The sequence below is a fragment of the Juglans microcarpa x Juglans regia genome, chromosome 7D (genome assembly GCF_004785595.1).
Source record: "Juglans microcarpa x Juglans regia isolate MS1-56 chromosome 7D, Jm3101_v1.0, whole genome shotgun sequence".
Taxonomy (NCBI): domain Eukaryota; kingdom Viridiplantae; phylum Streptophyta; class Magnoliopsida; order Fagales; family Juglandaceae; genus Juglans; species Juglans microcarpa x Juglans regia.
The window spans coordinates 9,890,670-9,908,434 of NC_054606.1; the positions used below are offsets into that span (position 1 = coordinate 9,890,670).

Sequence of the window (17,765 nt, forward strand, 5' to 3'; positions counted from 1 at the left end):
ATTTTTATTCTTCTCTTTCTCTCATATATTTCTTGTTGTCTGATATCTCTCCCGATTTCTATTAAATAATCTTCTCATCTCCCTCACTCTCGCTCACTCTTTCTTCTTTCTTTCTTTTTCTTACTTTTTTTCATCTTCCCATCTCTATCTCTCTATCTACCTCCCGTAAGCCCACTCTCACTTCTCATATTTTTGGCCACATTTGCTATTTGCAGCTGTCTATATTTTTGTTTCCATCGTGGATCTGCAGGTAAATAAAGAGATATTTCCTACAGATCTAAGTTGATCTGGATTTTTTTAACATGTTTTATTTCTATTTTTTTTTCTATAGATCTGGACAGCTTTAAAGATGTGAAAGATCAAGTGTTCTTATTATTTTCAGATCATAAGTGTTCTAAAGATCAAGTGGATTTTTTTAACTCGTTTTATTGATATATTTTCTATAGATCTGAACATCTTTAAAGCTGTTCAAGCTGTTCATATTTTCTATAGATCTATTTTCAGATCTTAGTGTTCTTATTATTTTTTTTCTCTTGATTTTTATTTTTTTTTCTCTTTCACTTATTTTTTTGTGCTTTACTATCGGGTTATTTTGTTTTTCATATATGTGGAGATTATTTTTTTTTCGGTGTAGGCAAATGAAGAAACCCTTTACTTACAGATCTACTTGAAAGATTTTTTTTCTTCAGTAGATCTGAAAGAATTTTTTTTCCAACTTTTTTTGTTGTAATCTGAACAGATTTTCATATATTTGAAGAGATCTTGTTCAAATCTTAGTGTTATTTTTTTTTTCGCTTGATCTTTATTTTTTTTCTTTCACTAATTTTGTTGTGCTTTCCTATAGAGTTATTTTGTTTTTCATATGTGGAGATTATTTTTTTTTTCGGTGTTAGAGAATGAAGAAACCATTTTCATTCCTTATATATTTGAGTAGATCTGAAAGAATTTTTTAACTTTTTTTTTGTTGTTGTTGTAATTGGTCACGTTGATGAGATTGGATTCATTTTCTGAGTTGGGGTAGTCTAACGGACAATTGTGTTTGTGCAGAGGAGAGTGTGATCTCTTACACGCCTGATCAGGTTTTGGTTAGCAACGGGGCCAAGCAGAGTATTCATCAAGCCTTTGCTTGCAGTTTGTTCCCCCAAAGATGAGAAAAAGTACTACATTATTAGTTTTGTATTTAATTTTTTCCATTTTATACAATTTGCTATCTTATTTCTTGAATATACACTTTGGAACAAGATTGCCTTTTGGGAATCTTCACTTTTTTTGTACTTGTTTAGCCGTCACTTCATTTAGGTTAAATTACTGAAAAGCTATTTGAAAGTACGTTTAAACAAACCTGTTGAAATCTTAATTCTCCTAAATGTAAATAGCTTGACAATTTTGTAGTCTTAATTCCCCTAAATGTAAATAGCTTGACAATTCTGTATTCTGTATTAAACAAGGAAATAACTTGTTTAAGCTGTTCTTTCCAGATCACGTTTATTTGATGCTGAATGGATTTTTTTTTCTTCTCTCATGCCTAGCTGTTTATGGTGTTGGTTTCTGTAGATTGGTTACTGTGTGGATTTTTTTCTTCTGTTAAGTGTTGGGTTTGAACCAAACCAGTTTGCTCTAAAGTATTTTTTTTTTTTGTTTGTATTTTTGTAGTAATTTTTGTTTGATTTCTCACTATATATTGTAAATAAGGTTACCTCTTGTAAATAAGATTATTACATAACCTCTTTTGTAGATAGGGCTTTCAGAAGCATTTCTTTTATTTTTACTTGTCTGCCAATTTTTTTTGAAGTGCATTCACAGTTTCTTTTCGGTTATGTATATTTAATATTGTGTTTGGTTTTTTGAACATGGTATAGTGTCTTTAAACACAAGACTAACGAAGCTAGAAACACAGTATCAAACAGAAAAATAAAAAATAAAAAATAGAATAAAAATATACAACATATGATTTTTTGAAGGCTTTTCTTTATCTCTATTATTGTATATTCGGTTTGAATACAATAGTTTTCTCTAACAAAATATCAACAAAGCGAGAAAGAGAAAAGCAATAAATGAAAAAGAAGAAAAATAAATACAAAATAAAAATATTATACACTTACAAAAATAAGAATCAGAAATGTCCAGCACTAAAAGTTTTCAATCAACAAGACCTGAAAACAAATCAGTAACCCAAAGAAAATACTAAGCATGACAGTAACCAATGAACGAAAAACATGGAAGTAAAAAAATATTTACTCTAAATAACTAACAGAAAATATTACACTAAACAATTATGCACTTCCAATGATCAAACACCAGAAAATTTTAGTTTTTGAAATCTGCTGGTAAGAACACCTTAGAAGAAGCTGAAAAGAAATCATCAGTAGAAGAAATCATCAGTAAAAATCAGCAGTAAATATTAAAAATCAGTAAAAGGGAAAAAATAGAGAATAAGAGAAGAGACGGTAAAGAAGCTGAAAAGATGATCAGTACGTAAAAAAAAAATGGAGTATTAGAGAAGAAGTAAAAAATACAGGATTTTTCAGAAAATTACCTGTAGTGAGGAACAATATCTGGAACCAAACAAAGAACACTATGAAAATAGGAACTCTTCTAAAAATGAACACAACATCATCTTTTAAAGTATGTTTCCTCTCTTTCTAGGCGTCCTCTTTCCAGACCTCTTATCTATCACCCATATCACCTATCAGACTGCTGTAAAGTAAGTAAAAGCTGTAAAACCAATCAAATCAGAGATAAAAAGAAAATCTTCCAAATCAGATAGAGAGAAAAAGTCTTGAAATGAAGTATGCATATGGATTTTTTGTTCGGCACATGTTTTTTTTTACAGTTTTTTTTATTCACTTAGTTGTATTTTTTTAAATTAAAAATTTGACATATATTTTATTTTATTTTATTTTGTAGGGAAGCTCAATTTGGAGTATGAGACAAATATATTTGTCTTGGCAGAAGATTTTGACCGATTGTTTTACAATATTTTTTTAATGTTTCATTCTTCTGTGGCGATTTTTTCTTTTTTATTATCATTTTTAATTATTTAAATATGTAAATCAGTATAATTATCTATATTCATGTATTGATTCAACCTACTGACACAAGTAATTTCTTTCTCCTACTGACACAAGCAATTTCTTTCTACTGACACAAGCGTGTAGAGATTTCTAATAAAATTAATTTTTTTTTCTCATAATTAAAATATATTCTGTCACAAGTAATTTTCTTGATAATTAAAATGATATACTGACTAAAGAAGATAATAAAAAAATTTATACCGGAAATATAAAATTACTGACATTTTATACTGATACAAGCATTTACTGACATAATTCATCATTTTTCATAATTAAAATAATATATACTGATACATCTATATATAAAAAGATATTAAAATAATAAAAAGACATTTACGGACACAAAATATAAAAAGCAATATACGTGCTACACGGATGTCACACGGAAAAACAAGAAAAGTATTGTTCATTACTGTTCATTTGAGATAGGATACATATATATAAAAAGATATTAAAATAATAAAAAGACATTTACGGACACAAAATATAAAAAGCAGTATACGTGCTACACGGATGTCACACGGAAAAACAAGAAAAGTACTGTTCATTACTATTAATTTGAGATAGGCTCTTATATAATAGAGATATATATATATATATATATATATATATATATATATATATATATATATAGCTGCAAATTAGAGAATGAACGAATGAGTTTAATTAAGAGGGATGTTATAAAGGGAAAAATCACGGTTTAGAAAGTCATGATCCACTCTTAAATGCTATTTACAATCCCACAAATTAAATGATGTGATTTCATGTGATTCATTAAATCTATTTTATAATAAAAATAACTTGATAATTTGACAAACTATTACATCAAACCACATTATTTTATAAGATTATTTTTGTATAATATTCTCTTTGTGACTAAAATATTTCTCTTTAAAAATAAAATGTATACGGACTTTTATTACTTCAATTAAAATCCATAAAATATATATATATATATATAAATATATATAGAAACTAGTGTTGATCTAACCCAACAGTACTGTCGGGCGCTACCATTGGACATACTGAAGTGTCATTGCCCATGCTATAATCTCAACGTCTCTCCATTTCTATTGGAAATGCTAGTGATTGTTAGTACATTTTATTTTTTAAAATATTTAAAAAATTATTATATATTTATTGTTTTAAAAAAATATTTGGAAAATGCTAGAGTGATTGTTAGTACATTTTATTTTTTTAAATATTTAAAAAATTATTATATATTAATGAATTTGTATATTTATTGTTTTAAAAAAATATTTAAAAAATAAAGTGAGATTACACTAGACACATCCAAGCGGAAGAAGTAGACGGCACAGTAAAATTAATATAAAGGAGCACCCATTTCTATTTGCACAAAGAATGATGTACTTATGGGATTATAATCTAGCTAGCTATGACCTGATCATCTTCATGATCCATTACTGCAAAGAAAAAAAACGTACTAATTGTCCTGTAATTCGCACTTCACATCTTCGGATAAAAATCACTTAAAAGCTTGGTGTTAGAATATTATCATATTTAGAATATATTCGGAATATTCTAGCATCGTATGGTAATATGATTTATTTTATATTATAGTTAGTTTATTGTGTAAATTATTTAATATCAATTAGTAAAGTTGATTTAATATTGTATTTTCTTTCTTTTTCTAACTCCGGTCATTCATCCATAAATAGAAACAAATGTTATGTATTCAATAACAATTAAGATTAATAAAAATGTAGACATCAATTTCTCTTTCCCTCATTCTCTCTTCTATATATCTTTTTCTATTTTATTATATTTTCTAACACTTGGATTTCGAAATTAAGGAGTTTAATGTCAAGTTATACCGTGCCCATATAGACTCTGGTATTGATTTCTTGTTAACTATGAATGCAGATAGTTAGCAGTGATCATCATCCTGATCTACTCATGATCAAGTACCATCGTTTCAGGGCGGACAAGCGCCATCTTCAGGGTCGGTGCATAGTGTAATTTACATCACGATTCTTACTGTATATATAAATTATTTTGAGAGAGAGAGAGAGGTGGGGAAGAAAATACTCGGGTTTTGAAATGATTAGGGTGTGCTAGCTAACAGTTTTGGTGGGTGCCATTTTCTTGTCTATGCTTTTTCTTATATGAGTTGTGGGTACGATGATGATTAGTGTCTTCAGACTACGCTGTCCTTAAACATTAATGATGAATACAAAAATTCACAGTGCCAAATTAAAAGAGCGTAGAGGTCAGCAGACCACACTGCCTTTAAACACCAATGACGAGTACAAATACTCGTAGTGCCAAGCAAAAAGGGCATGGAGGTCATCAGACCATACTACCCTCAAGCATCAACGTCGAGTACAAATGTGCGTAGTTCAAAGGAAGATGGTGCGAAAGACAACAACAGCGAAATATAACAACAAGTCACACATAGAGTAGAAAGAAAGAGCCTCATGAAATAAAAGCAAAGGGAAGCACGCAAAAGTCAAAACCTCCTTAATGTTTTCAATGCACACAACTACAAAAGGAAAATACAAGAATACTTCTATTGTTTACAAAAAATTGTTACAGGTGTAGTAGATAGATAACCATTTACAGAAAGCTAAGTACTAGGACCGCCGGAAGGTGGAGTTGGGCGAGAATTATTGAAGGCTTCGGGCATGGTGTCCCGACCAAAGGTGTCAACAAATTGATGCGAGGCTGCATCAGGTTTGAACATCCCCAAATCTAAATGCCTTAAGTTAGTGTGGGGATTCGCCAACAAATGCAATCTAAGTCGAAGCACGTCGACCCCATACCCATAACCAAAAGCACGATCCCTAATGCCACGCGCCGACACCAGTTGAGGATGAAGGTGGACAAGTTCCTCTCTTTCAGCCGCCAAGTCAGACTCCAACGTCTTCACCAGTTGTGTCTTTTCCTTCATTTGTTTATCCTTGTTAATGAGCGTCTCATTAAACTTCCTCTGCTGTTTGTTTGTGTCGGCACAAACTTTCTTGTACTCCTCGTGCCATTTGGTCAATTCTTCTAGAGCATCGCGCGCCTTAGAAAGGTCAAGATTAACTAGCCGCTTGCCCTCCTCTGAGGCCGCCAATTGCTCCCCGAAGATAATAATTTCCTTTGTAGTATTCCAAATGATGACGAAGTCTTTCAAGCCATCAAACAAACCTCCTTTTCTAAATCCCCGGGTCCGGACGACTTCACTGGTTTATTCTATAAGCATCATTAGGATATTGTTAAGCCAGACCTCATTCTTTCCATTAAGCACTTCTTGCATAACGGCCATCTCTTGAAAGAAATGAACCATAATCATATTGTGCTCAAAAACTCAAACTCTTAATACTGTCCATCAATTCAGACCAATAAGCCTTTCAAACGTGTACTATAAAATCATCTAAAAAAATCATTGCCAACAGGCTTAAAATTGTGCTCCATAAGTTCATTTCCCCACAACAATCTGCTTTCATCCCGAGCAAATTAATCCAAGAGAATACTATTGTAGCCCAGGAAATCTTCCACCATTTAAAAAGGAAAAAAAAAAAAAGGAAAACTGGTTTGATGGCGGTTAAGATTGACATGGAGAAAGCCTTCGATTATGTGGAATGTGACTTTTTAATTAAATTTCTATCTTGCCTAAGCTTTAGCCAAATCTGGAGTATAACCATTGTTTCCTACTCAGTCGTCATCAATGGGAGCCCTCATGGTCATTTCATTCCCTATCGTGGATTACGGCAATGAGATCCTTTATCCCTTTTTTTGTTAATCGTTGGGAGTGAGGTCCTTCCGGTCTCATTTCTAGAGAGGAAAATCTTGGCAATATCAACGGTATAAGTATCAATAGAAATGGTCCCTCTCTTACCCATCTCTTTTTTGTAGATGACCTTATCCTGGTTCAGCCTCATCCAATACTACTAGAGCCTTCTAGAATTACTCTTCTTGGTCTGGCTAAAAGACCAATGTCAACAAATCCTCTATTCAATTCAGTAACAATACTCCCACTTCTTAGAGAAGAGAAGTGAAAGAAATCCTCAATTTCAAAGCTTGCACCAATAGAATTAAATATCTAGGTCTCCCCCTCAGCTTTGATGTCTCCGCTAAGATCCTCTTTAGGGATACTATTGAAAATCCAATCAAAGCTCTCAGGATGGAAATCTAAACTTTTTTTTCAAGCATGTATAACAACTTTGATCAGAACGATGGCCAGTATACCCTCTTATGTCATGTCTAGCTTGTGGATTCCCAAAAGCCTTTCTAGCCAACTTGATAGAGCTTGCATGAAATTCTGGTGGGGTTTTGATTTAAAAAAAAAAAACTCACAACTTCACTACTAAATCTTGGAGCTCAATCTGTCGGCCAAAATCAATGGGGGCCCTAGGGATCGAGACAACCACCTCTTTTAATAGAGCTCTTTTGAGTAAACTTGGATGGCACCTCATCAGTAATGGCACTAGTATTTGGAAAAATCTTTTGAAAAAAAAATATTTTAACTCTTCCAACTGGCTTGATTTTAGAAGTAAACATTCTGACTCGAGGTTTTGGAAAGGTTTGTTAAAACAAAGAGAATTTCTAGCCACTAGTTTTTGCTTCCAGATTAATAAGATACCCGAGTGTGGACCGATCCATGGATTCCTTCCCTGAATTTGCATGTCCCCTAGTCCTTTCTCCTCTTCCACCATCTCTGACCCCCACATGAAAGTCGTTGAGCTAACCTTAGAGCAATCCAGGAGATTGGAATAGTCTTTTGCTTCAAACTCTCATCTCTGAGGATTCTGTGAATAAGATTGAAAAGATCTCTTTAGTTCAACTTAACTTTCACAACAAAAAAGGCAGCATTAATTAATGGATCCTTTGCTCTTCTGAAAAATTCTCTGTTAAATCAGCTTATGCAACCATTTTATCCTGGTACCAGGGGCAAAGCTCAGCTTACCCCCCACCCACTCGGAAAAAAAATCAGGGCCCTCAAAATCCGGGATAGGCTTAAAATGTTTCTTTGGAAAGCCTTAAACGGTATCTTGCCAACTAGGAGCCTTCTAAAAACTCGTTTATCCCTTTCTGAGGACCAGGCACTTTGCCCCATTTGCAATACAGAGGAGGAAAACATTTCTTGCCTTTTCCTAAAATGTCCTTACTCTAGAATCATGTGGCGGCAATCCCCTTGGCCCTTAAACATTGAAAGAATAGCGGGCCAAGATATCAAAAACTGGATCCTTTTCATCCTAAATCCAACCACCAGTCAAGCAATAACAACTCAAGATGTACAAAAATTCCAGCTCTTCGCAGTCTTGGCTATGGAGAATATTTGGTCCTATCGGAACCAAATCATCCATGAATTCCTCCCATAAGTACAAATCAATTTGTTTCGAAGGTCTTGAAGTTACAAGGAATACTACAATGCGTGGAAGTGGAAATTACTTGACAATACACCCTTTTGGACCCCCCCCCCCCCTTCACCAGGCTTTCTCTCAGTTTCTTTTGATACAATAGTAATAGAGTCTGGTAGCATAGCACTAGCGGTTGGTAGAATCCAAGATGATTCACAAGTGGTTGACGAAGCTCTATAACAACCACAACATACTCCAAATTGGACAATAGAAGCCACATAGAGATACAAGGATCATGCTTTATAATTTCGACAAATGGGAAGCAATCAAAATACATCGATTTCAAAATTAATACGCACATTTCATTACATAGTAGACAGGCTTGAACAATCTGTTTGAAAGCATCCCTTAAGAAAGTGCCTCATTGTATGCTGGATTTTCATAGTAGAAAAGACCCATCCTTTATTCCTTGTTAATTGCTCCAATTGTTGTAATTGTCATTATTGTTATTACTTTGCAAGACTCCTTTATTTTCTTAATGAACCCTTTCTATTTGTTGAGGGAAAAAAAAAAATGGTGTAAGAGTGCTGCTAGGTACCCTCACATCATGAACAGTAAAATACTCCACAGCTTTTGTGAGGGTCCTCGTTTACCAAACATTTACAAATTTGCAATAAAGAACAATGAAATAGAAAAGATTTTATTTGCAGGATTATATATTGACACATCGAGACAGGCTAATAATACGAAAGATGCAGTGATATGTATACCACGTCAACTGGTATACAGTTATTGACATGTAATATATATATATATATATATATATATAAAGCGGACGCCAACAAGGTCTGAGATATCTTTTCAAATCGAAATCCATGTTTAAAGGAATTATCAGCGGACCACACAAAAATGCCCCCAAGCTTGTGCCTCCCAATCAATTCTTCACAAACCTCAAAAAACCCATCTTCAGGGCGCAAACCTTGCTCAGCATCGCTGATAAAACTAGCCAAAATCTGAGCCCCTCCATAGCGAGATTGCTGTCTGTGTCATAATGCCTTAGAAACTGAGACACGCTGATTTTGTCGTACGCATAGAACTGGAAATTCACGTAGTCAATGAAACGCCCATATTTCCTCCACAATTCCGTGTAGTGCTTTTGGACCGACCCTTCGTCATCATAGGGAGCAATCGAAGCAAAGATTGTCCCACTTATTTTTAGATTCATAACCAGCCGTCCGATGCATTCTGCGAATGTGTTGGGATCCGTGCTGAACTGCTCATAGTCAATATCAATTCCATCCAAGTTGTATTCTTTGATCATGAACCCATGAATCTATGGAATGTGGGGCAAAATGTACTTCTCTTTTGCCTACGGTGGCACCACCCAAGCTGACTGCGATTTTGAGATTTGAATGCGTGGCTTTCATTCGGGAAATCTCAGTAGGATTGGTATGTTTGGTTGCCCAGAAAGGGTTGAATTTTCCATTGGTGGGTGATGGGTTTTTGAGGTCTGTATAGTCGATTGCGAAGGCAAGGATATTGAAGTGGAATTCAACATCTGGATTAACGGGTACGTCTGATAACTTGATTGAATCAGACTCCGCACCAATGTACTCCCGAAAGAGTTTGGAGTTGGCAGCTACTCAAAACAACCAAGTCAACGAAGTTAATTATAAAGTTAGCATTTCTCTTATTATTCTCCAGTTGGCTCAAATAAGAGAGATTAATATCAAAGTTGACGTTATAACATTTATTATTATTATTATTATTATATTTCTCTCACTTGAGACGGTCAATTTATACAGAAATTTGAGTAGTAATTATTATGTATTCCTAAAGTCTAGACACGTGGTACGTACTCTCATCTGGATAGAGATCCGCTAAAATTTGAAGTGAGATATATATATACACACACACACACACACACACACACAAGAAGTGAAACCTCATAACATTTATGGTTACCCAAATGAATGCTGCTTAGGTAGAATATATGTTCGGTAAATGTTGAAGGATCCAATTCATGCATCTAAATCTCAAGAATTTTAGGAGATCCAGATCTCTCTCATCCTATCATAGGATGTCATTTCAATTACTATTGATATTTACATAAGTAATTTTAATTACACGACACGTAATGCATGGTGATGAAGCCATGATTATAGGTTTTGATGGCCGGGTTGAGTACTTTTAGGTTTGGAATAGATAGTTGAGTTGAAATATTTTAGAAATACTTTTAATGAAGTGATAAAAGAACATGTAAAACATAAGGAAGAAACAAGCAAATTTTAAATTTGTATTTTTCCACGAATACTATAAATTTTACATCTAAAATTTTCATATATTGCAATTAAAAGGTGAGATTGAACTATAGAAGCGATCAATACTAGAATTATATAAAAAAAGGTCATATTTGTAAACTATAAACTAAGTTTTGTATTTAACTGAATAATATATAGCAGTAACAATATTTACTACAAGAAACAAGGTCTTTTCCTGCGCCAAAGTAAGCCCAAATAGCCCTCAAAATCGCTGCAAATACTCTTTCGCAGTGATTTATGCTGCGCCGAACATTCGTCGCAATTGTTGACTCACTTAAAAGTTCAACAAGCAAAACCCAAAAATCGTCGCGAAAAATATTTATTTGCAGCAATTTTTTTCGTTGCTAATATTGTAAATTACATCACAAATAACGATCGTATTTCCACTCTTTATCGCTGCGGAAAAGTATTTGCAGCGTTTTATATCGTCGCGAATACACAAAATATCGCCGCAAATATCTTCATATTATTTGCAGCGTGTTCAAAAATAGCCGTGAATTATTGTTTGCGGCGGTTAAATTCGCCGCAACTAATATACTCTTTTCCAAGCTGAGTAATTGTCGCTGCAAAAGAGTATTTGCGGCGATTTTGGTCGCTGCAAATAATCTTATATGAAGAAAAAATTATTTCCGGCAAAATGAACTTGCCGGAAATGATATTTTTGAAAATAAAAAAAATGCACAAAACAGAATAAATAAAAAATATAATGCACATCCATTTTATATTCACTATAAATTTCTAAATTCGATTTCCATATCTTTTCTTTTTTCACATTACCTAGCTCCACTCAATGCATGTGCAAACTACTAAATCAAAAAAACACCCAAACAAGAAAAAGAGTGAAAGGGTTCTCACAATCATCACACAAAGTGACAAGTTTTCGTACAACTGGTTACAACAAATTTTAGACATCCCATTACAACACTTTTACAAACCATGGTTCATAACCTTGGATCATAGGTTTTAGCACATCAATCTCAATAAGGAACCAGAGACTTCATTCGTGGCTATTGATAAAAACAACAACAAAAACAATGGACTACCAAACTCTGCCCAAACACACAAATATGTACAGAATTTATATGATTGATTTAACCATATATTTGGCATTTTTGTGTGGTAATAGTAAGAATTTCCTACTAATGTCTTCCATTCACAAACTTAATCAACTTGCAATTTGTCTTGAGTAGACTAATCAAATTTTAAGCTTCAACTAGTTCATGCAGGTATTAATGATAACATACCTATGCTCCAAAAACAATCATGAGGCTCTTTATAAGCTGATAAAGCTCCCCTTGCTAGCATTCAAAGTGCATGATGAGCCAAGGTAAAAATAAGCTGAATGGAGCATTTTACATAGAAGGAAACAAAAAGTTGAAGAAACCATATTCATTAACCCAATAGCTATCATTTCCTTGTTTCCATCTACTCGATAGTCCTTTAGAGCAGCAAAAGTCCTTCCCACAACAATGCTTCCTGTTTGAAACAAAATTAAAACAAAAATCGACTAGCATTTTGTGGTTATAAAAACCAGAAAAACATTACAAATATTGAATATTGATGGGCCATGATGGTCAGCCTTGAATGCAAAGACCAGAAGGGGTGAGAGGATCACAGACACAAGAGGGGCTCCAGTTGAAACCCAGAACAACTTTGGTTTTCTCATGCTCTGCATGATATATAAGATCACGCAACTAATTAAATGTTATTATCCAATATTGGAAAATGAATTAAGTTGAATTGGAATGAAAAACTTATAAAAAATAATGAATAAGAACTAAGAAGTAGTACTCGAGAGCCTTTCTTCACAACATGGTAAATATATAAGTGAAAAGCAAAACTATGGTTTTAGTAAAATCTTCAATTAGCAATTGTAAATATATAAGTGAAAAGTAAAACAAATTGACAAACTAAGAAACTTGATGAACTAATATAGTCTCAACAAATATACTAGAGGTGAACACCAACCAAATTAAAACTAAAATGGTCTAGAAAAAGCATAAACAGGTAACATGAACAAACTAAAATAATCTAGAAAAAGCATAACCAGGTAACCTGCTATAATCCTCTGCATGCACAAGCAAGCCAAAAATACAACATAAAGCAAAGGTAAATACTATTAAAATGGAATCAAATACCAAGCCTGTTAACGAAACACGCACAAATTTTATAGAATGAGTATTCAACGCAAAATATAGAAAGAAAAATGAGAGTAAACCACAGCTTGTTCGAGAATAAGTTTTGTAACTGCACTGGGAGGAAGCTGAGAAAGAGAGGATGAGGGAGGGAACACATTAGCTAAAAAGGAAAGTGGAAGGCATTGCCATAATAAACAAGTGAACTTTGTATAGTTCAAGAATATATAGCCAAAAGAAAAACAAAAGTTCAACAAAAAATAAAACCAGGTAAAGAGTAAATATAAGGTAAAAAAATTAGAGATAAAAAGTGAAACTTAACCATCAAAAGTATGGATAATCAACTTCCTACAAATTCATTGGCCTAAAGACAATAAAAATGAAGTAGCCTCAAGTGGTGAACTGTAAATGCTGCAGTGTAAAGCTAAAAAGTTCACTACTTTGCCACTGGTAATTGCCATATGCAGTTTCATTGAATATAAATCAACTAATATATGGTAATTGACACATGCAATTTCAAATTAATGCAACAAGTTTACATAACTAAAGCAGAGTTATTTTTCAGGACAATGTTTTATTCTGTTATTACATTATCAAGCCAAAGCATGTGGGATCATTTCAATTTGGTTTTGTGCATGCTCAGACAGTAACTATTGAAAAAGGTCAATAGATAAAAGGTATAACATACTTGGGCCATGAATCCTTTAATTATTCGATGAAAATATGATCCCTTGAAGTGCAAAGGTTTCCCAGTAGACTTTCCAATGCCTTCCTCTCCTGCAGTAGAACATCATAATAACATGACTCAAGATTATTCAATTATAAGTCTTCCAAATCCAATGAACCCAGCCACTTGAAATATAATCTGAGCCAATTATTCATAACATGATAATAGCAACCACTTAGTTTAAGACGTGTTCAACTCCATACGTGACATACATAACTATGGAATCATGAGGGCTTAAACCATAATCAAAATTGAGAAATTCTATCATACGTGTACAGAGTGCTAGGAAATTCTCTGTCGTCCTAGGAACAACATTAGCAAACAATCAACTAGAAAGAATAGCTCAAATTTGGAAATAATCCTGAAGGTTGGTACCATATGTAACCACAAACAGAACCCACAGATCTTTATCCAAGCATAAAACACATTAAAACTAAAACCTAATCTTCATTTAAGCTGCATATCAATTCAAGAAATTTATTTTCATTAAAAAAAAAATCCTTCAGATCCCAAAGCTCCTCAAAATACTGGCCAAAAAATTTGTATGTTTGATTAATAAGCTTATAACGGCATAACCCACAAAACCCCAAACCCTAACTACCCAACCATGCTGTCTCTCAGCCCAAGAAACTTAATTTGCATGAAAGTTCGTAGAAATGTATCCAAATATGAAGGCAGAAAATCGAATTTAAAAAATACGACAAAATCACCAACAAATCGAAGAGGCTTAAAACCCTATAAGTAGATACAGTAAAAGAACAAGGAGACGACACAGAAACCGCATCGCAGAGACTACCTTGCTTGCTCGTGAATCAAACTGAGTGGAGAATGAGGGGATGGCCGTCGAGATGAGGAGGCGGTGGCGTGGTGGGGCCATTGGTGACGGGCTGTGCGCAGCGGAGGCTTGAGGGAGAAGACGGATTGGGGAGAGAGAAGGGGGAGGAGGAGGAAAGAAATGAGGGCTGGACGGAAAGAAATGAGGGAAAAACGTAGGGCGGGCGTTTTAAATTTTATTAGCATAAGTTATTACGGCGATAATGTTCGCTTTAAATAGTGTTTCTTGCGTCGATTTTTCCTAATTGACGGTAATTTAATGCCGCTACAGTTAAAAACACTTTGTTGTGACAAAAAAATCGCCACAAAAAGTAAAAAATCGTCGTAAAAAAATCAATTGTAGCGATTAAAAAATCGTCGTAACAAGTTTTTTTAATTTGCTAACGACTATTTTCACCACAAAAAGTAAAAAATCGCTGCAAAAGATCAAATTAGTATTTGCGTCGAATACAATCGTCGTAAAAAGTTAAAACATTACCGTAAAAGACCAATTTCAAAATTTTATGTAAAAAAATTGCGACGATCTAAAAATCGCCGCAATTAAAGGTTTTATGCAGCAATTTTATTTTCAACAGTCATAAAATCGCCACAAAAAGCCTTATTTCTTGTAGTGATTATAGTAATAATATATAGCAGTAGCTAACGATCTAGTGAATGTGGATGCTTTTGTTAAATATGTTTCAGCCAAATAATTACAAGCTTTAAAAGAAAAATAAAAAAACTAATATAAATATTATATTTTAATTTAATTTTTTAAAATAAAATAAGAAAATAAAAAAAATAGTTATTCATGGTCTCGTCACCGACGTAATGATATAATGAAAGTACTTAAGGAGTAGCTAATAATTTTTCGAATTTGAGAGAAATCTTTTCATAATAATTGTGAAATGAATAAAAAGATAAACAACCAAGCAGTGCTTTTAACAAGTGAATTAATGAAATGATGTTACGGTTTCAATATACTCGCAGTACTTACCATTTGCATGTGGTGAAAAAGAGGGCGAAGAGGCCGGAGATGACACTACAAGAAAAATGGGCTTTTGTGATTATTTAATTGTGGTGAAAGGACTATTTGTAATCAAAATAAACTCATTTTGACTGTAAATAGTCATTTCGCTGGAATTAACTAGCCACAAATAAGCAGTTTTCTTGTAGTGTGATCACAAGTAGGCCATCATAGAACTTCATGTCTACTTTGTTTAATAAAGATCAAGTAGTAACTTCACTAATCACTCCTCCTAGCTACGAATTTATAGTGGCAGCAGTCGGCTGCTCTTGCTATAATCGCTTTGAAGAATCAAGTCCACACCAAATGCAGATCCTACGACGGGAGATTCTGTGGTTGTAGTAAAGAGATTATCCCATATGCCGGCAAATCAATCTCAACATGCAACAACTTAGGCCAACCGTGAAAGTGTTAACCAAAGATTTTTCAGAGGATAGAAAAGATATTGACAAGATGGCATAGCAACCTTGGTTTTCTAGTGTCGGTCATATTGAGATACCATGCATGAAAGCTGGTTTTGATTATGTTTCCTTATCAAAGGGCTAATTATGTTTTTGTCTTTTTTAATATGTTTTTCATGTCCGTACATCAGTTTACCTACAGCAAAAAAAAAAAAAAAAAATTGTTACACATCTGTCTTTTTTGTTATCATTCTTTCACCATCTTCTAATGTATTGAAAAATTATTTATCATTCGTTAATGAGAAATATTCTAGCTATAAAATGATTATACAAAACTGATATGGTTTGATGTAGTTTGTCAGATTATAAAGTTACTTTTATTGTAAAACAGATCTGATAGATCATATGAAGTCTTACAGTGATGATGACGAGTGAGATGATGGTCGGTAGAATTTAATTTCCTAACAATAAACGAGGGATCTGCAGGTGATCGGGAAGAAGTTCCTAATTACACGACAACATTGACTTCTGATGTTCTGAGAAACATGGCTTCTCTTTAACAGCTGCATTCATTTGTATTTTGTCCTCTTAGCCAGGGTTGAAAAACCACAAAAAGAAGAGGGAACAAGGAACAATCACTGAGCAATTTATACTGAAGTTTTGAAATTGAGTATTGGAATCAAAGAGAATCTGCTCAAAGCAGAGTCAGTAATGACTAATTAGAGAGAAAACACATAGATAGAATGAATATAGAAGGATGTTCATGAATTATAATAATGGCCCCATAATCCGTCCAAAGGTCCTTGAAAGGCTTTGTAAAAACATGATTCCCTATTAAGTAGCTTCAAAACTTGATAGAAATATATCGATGATAAATATCAGGGCCTATAACAGTTCTGTAGGATTTGCATTGGGCCTAATGTCCTCGTTAACAAAAAGCATGCTAAGATTCTCCACAATGAGAGATATTTGAAGCCCATTGAAATGCTGTCATACACATCAATGCTAGGCTAGGAATCACAATAACCGTTTTTAAGAAATATTTTAGCTATAAAAAGATTTCATAAAAATAAATTCGTAAATTGATATGATTTAATATGATACGTCAGATTATAAAATTATTTTTATTGTAAAATAGATCTAATATATTTTATGAAATTATGTCAATTTATAAATTTATTTTTATAAAATATCTTTGAGACTGTCTATTATTCAAAAGAATCCCATAAATATCTTCGGCCTATTTCCAAATGAAACCCATAAATTGTTCAATAAGCAACAATATATATATTTCCAAGCATCATTAACCAATCAATACAGATAAAATAAGACACTGACAAATCAGTTTTTGAGTTGACTGCTTGTGTTTTTGTACAATATGCAAAATCTATCTACAAGACAAGTTGAGTTTTTTAGTATGGCTTTGTGTGTGTGTGTGTATGGTTACGCCAAATTAATTAATCTAAGAACGTGCGGCCTATAGAAAAAATTATAAGAACATGCGATTAGAGATTTAGGAGGGCATGTTTGAGAACACAGCTATTTTAGATATTCTCAAATTATTTTATTAATATTCACAAATTATTCATTATTATTTATAAATTATTTATTATTATTTATAAATTATTTTACTATTATTCATAAATCATATAAAATACTCTTAGTATCCAAACGAAATCTAATATCTCATTTGTTGAAATATAAAAGAGTCGATCCATACTATCCCGTCAGATATTTTCCTGTTACGTTGCAGGGAATTATACTTCTTTGAGTAACCAACCCATCTAACAACAAGATTCGAGAAGATCAGGCGTAAATTAAGGAGGTAGCTCCAACGACGTTTTAACCAAAACCTGTGTCCTACCATGATTAATTAGCTTGCGGATCCAATTAATTAAGGATGTTATTTCTAATCTAATTTCAACAATAATGACTATATGTATTTATGGCAGGTTTGGAAC

The 17,765-nt window shown here is 33.2% G+C and overlaps 1 pseudogene; it reads right to left on the bottom strand.

Moving 5' to 3' along the window:
• Nucleotides 1-5,661: 5,661 nt before the first annotated feature.
• LOC121238112 lies at nt 5,662-10,409 on the bottom strand (annotated as a pseudogene).
• Nucleotides 10,410-17,765: the final 7,356 nt, after the last annotated feature.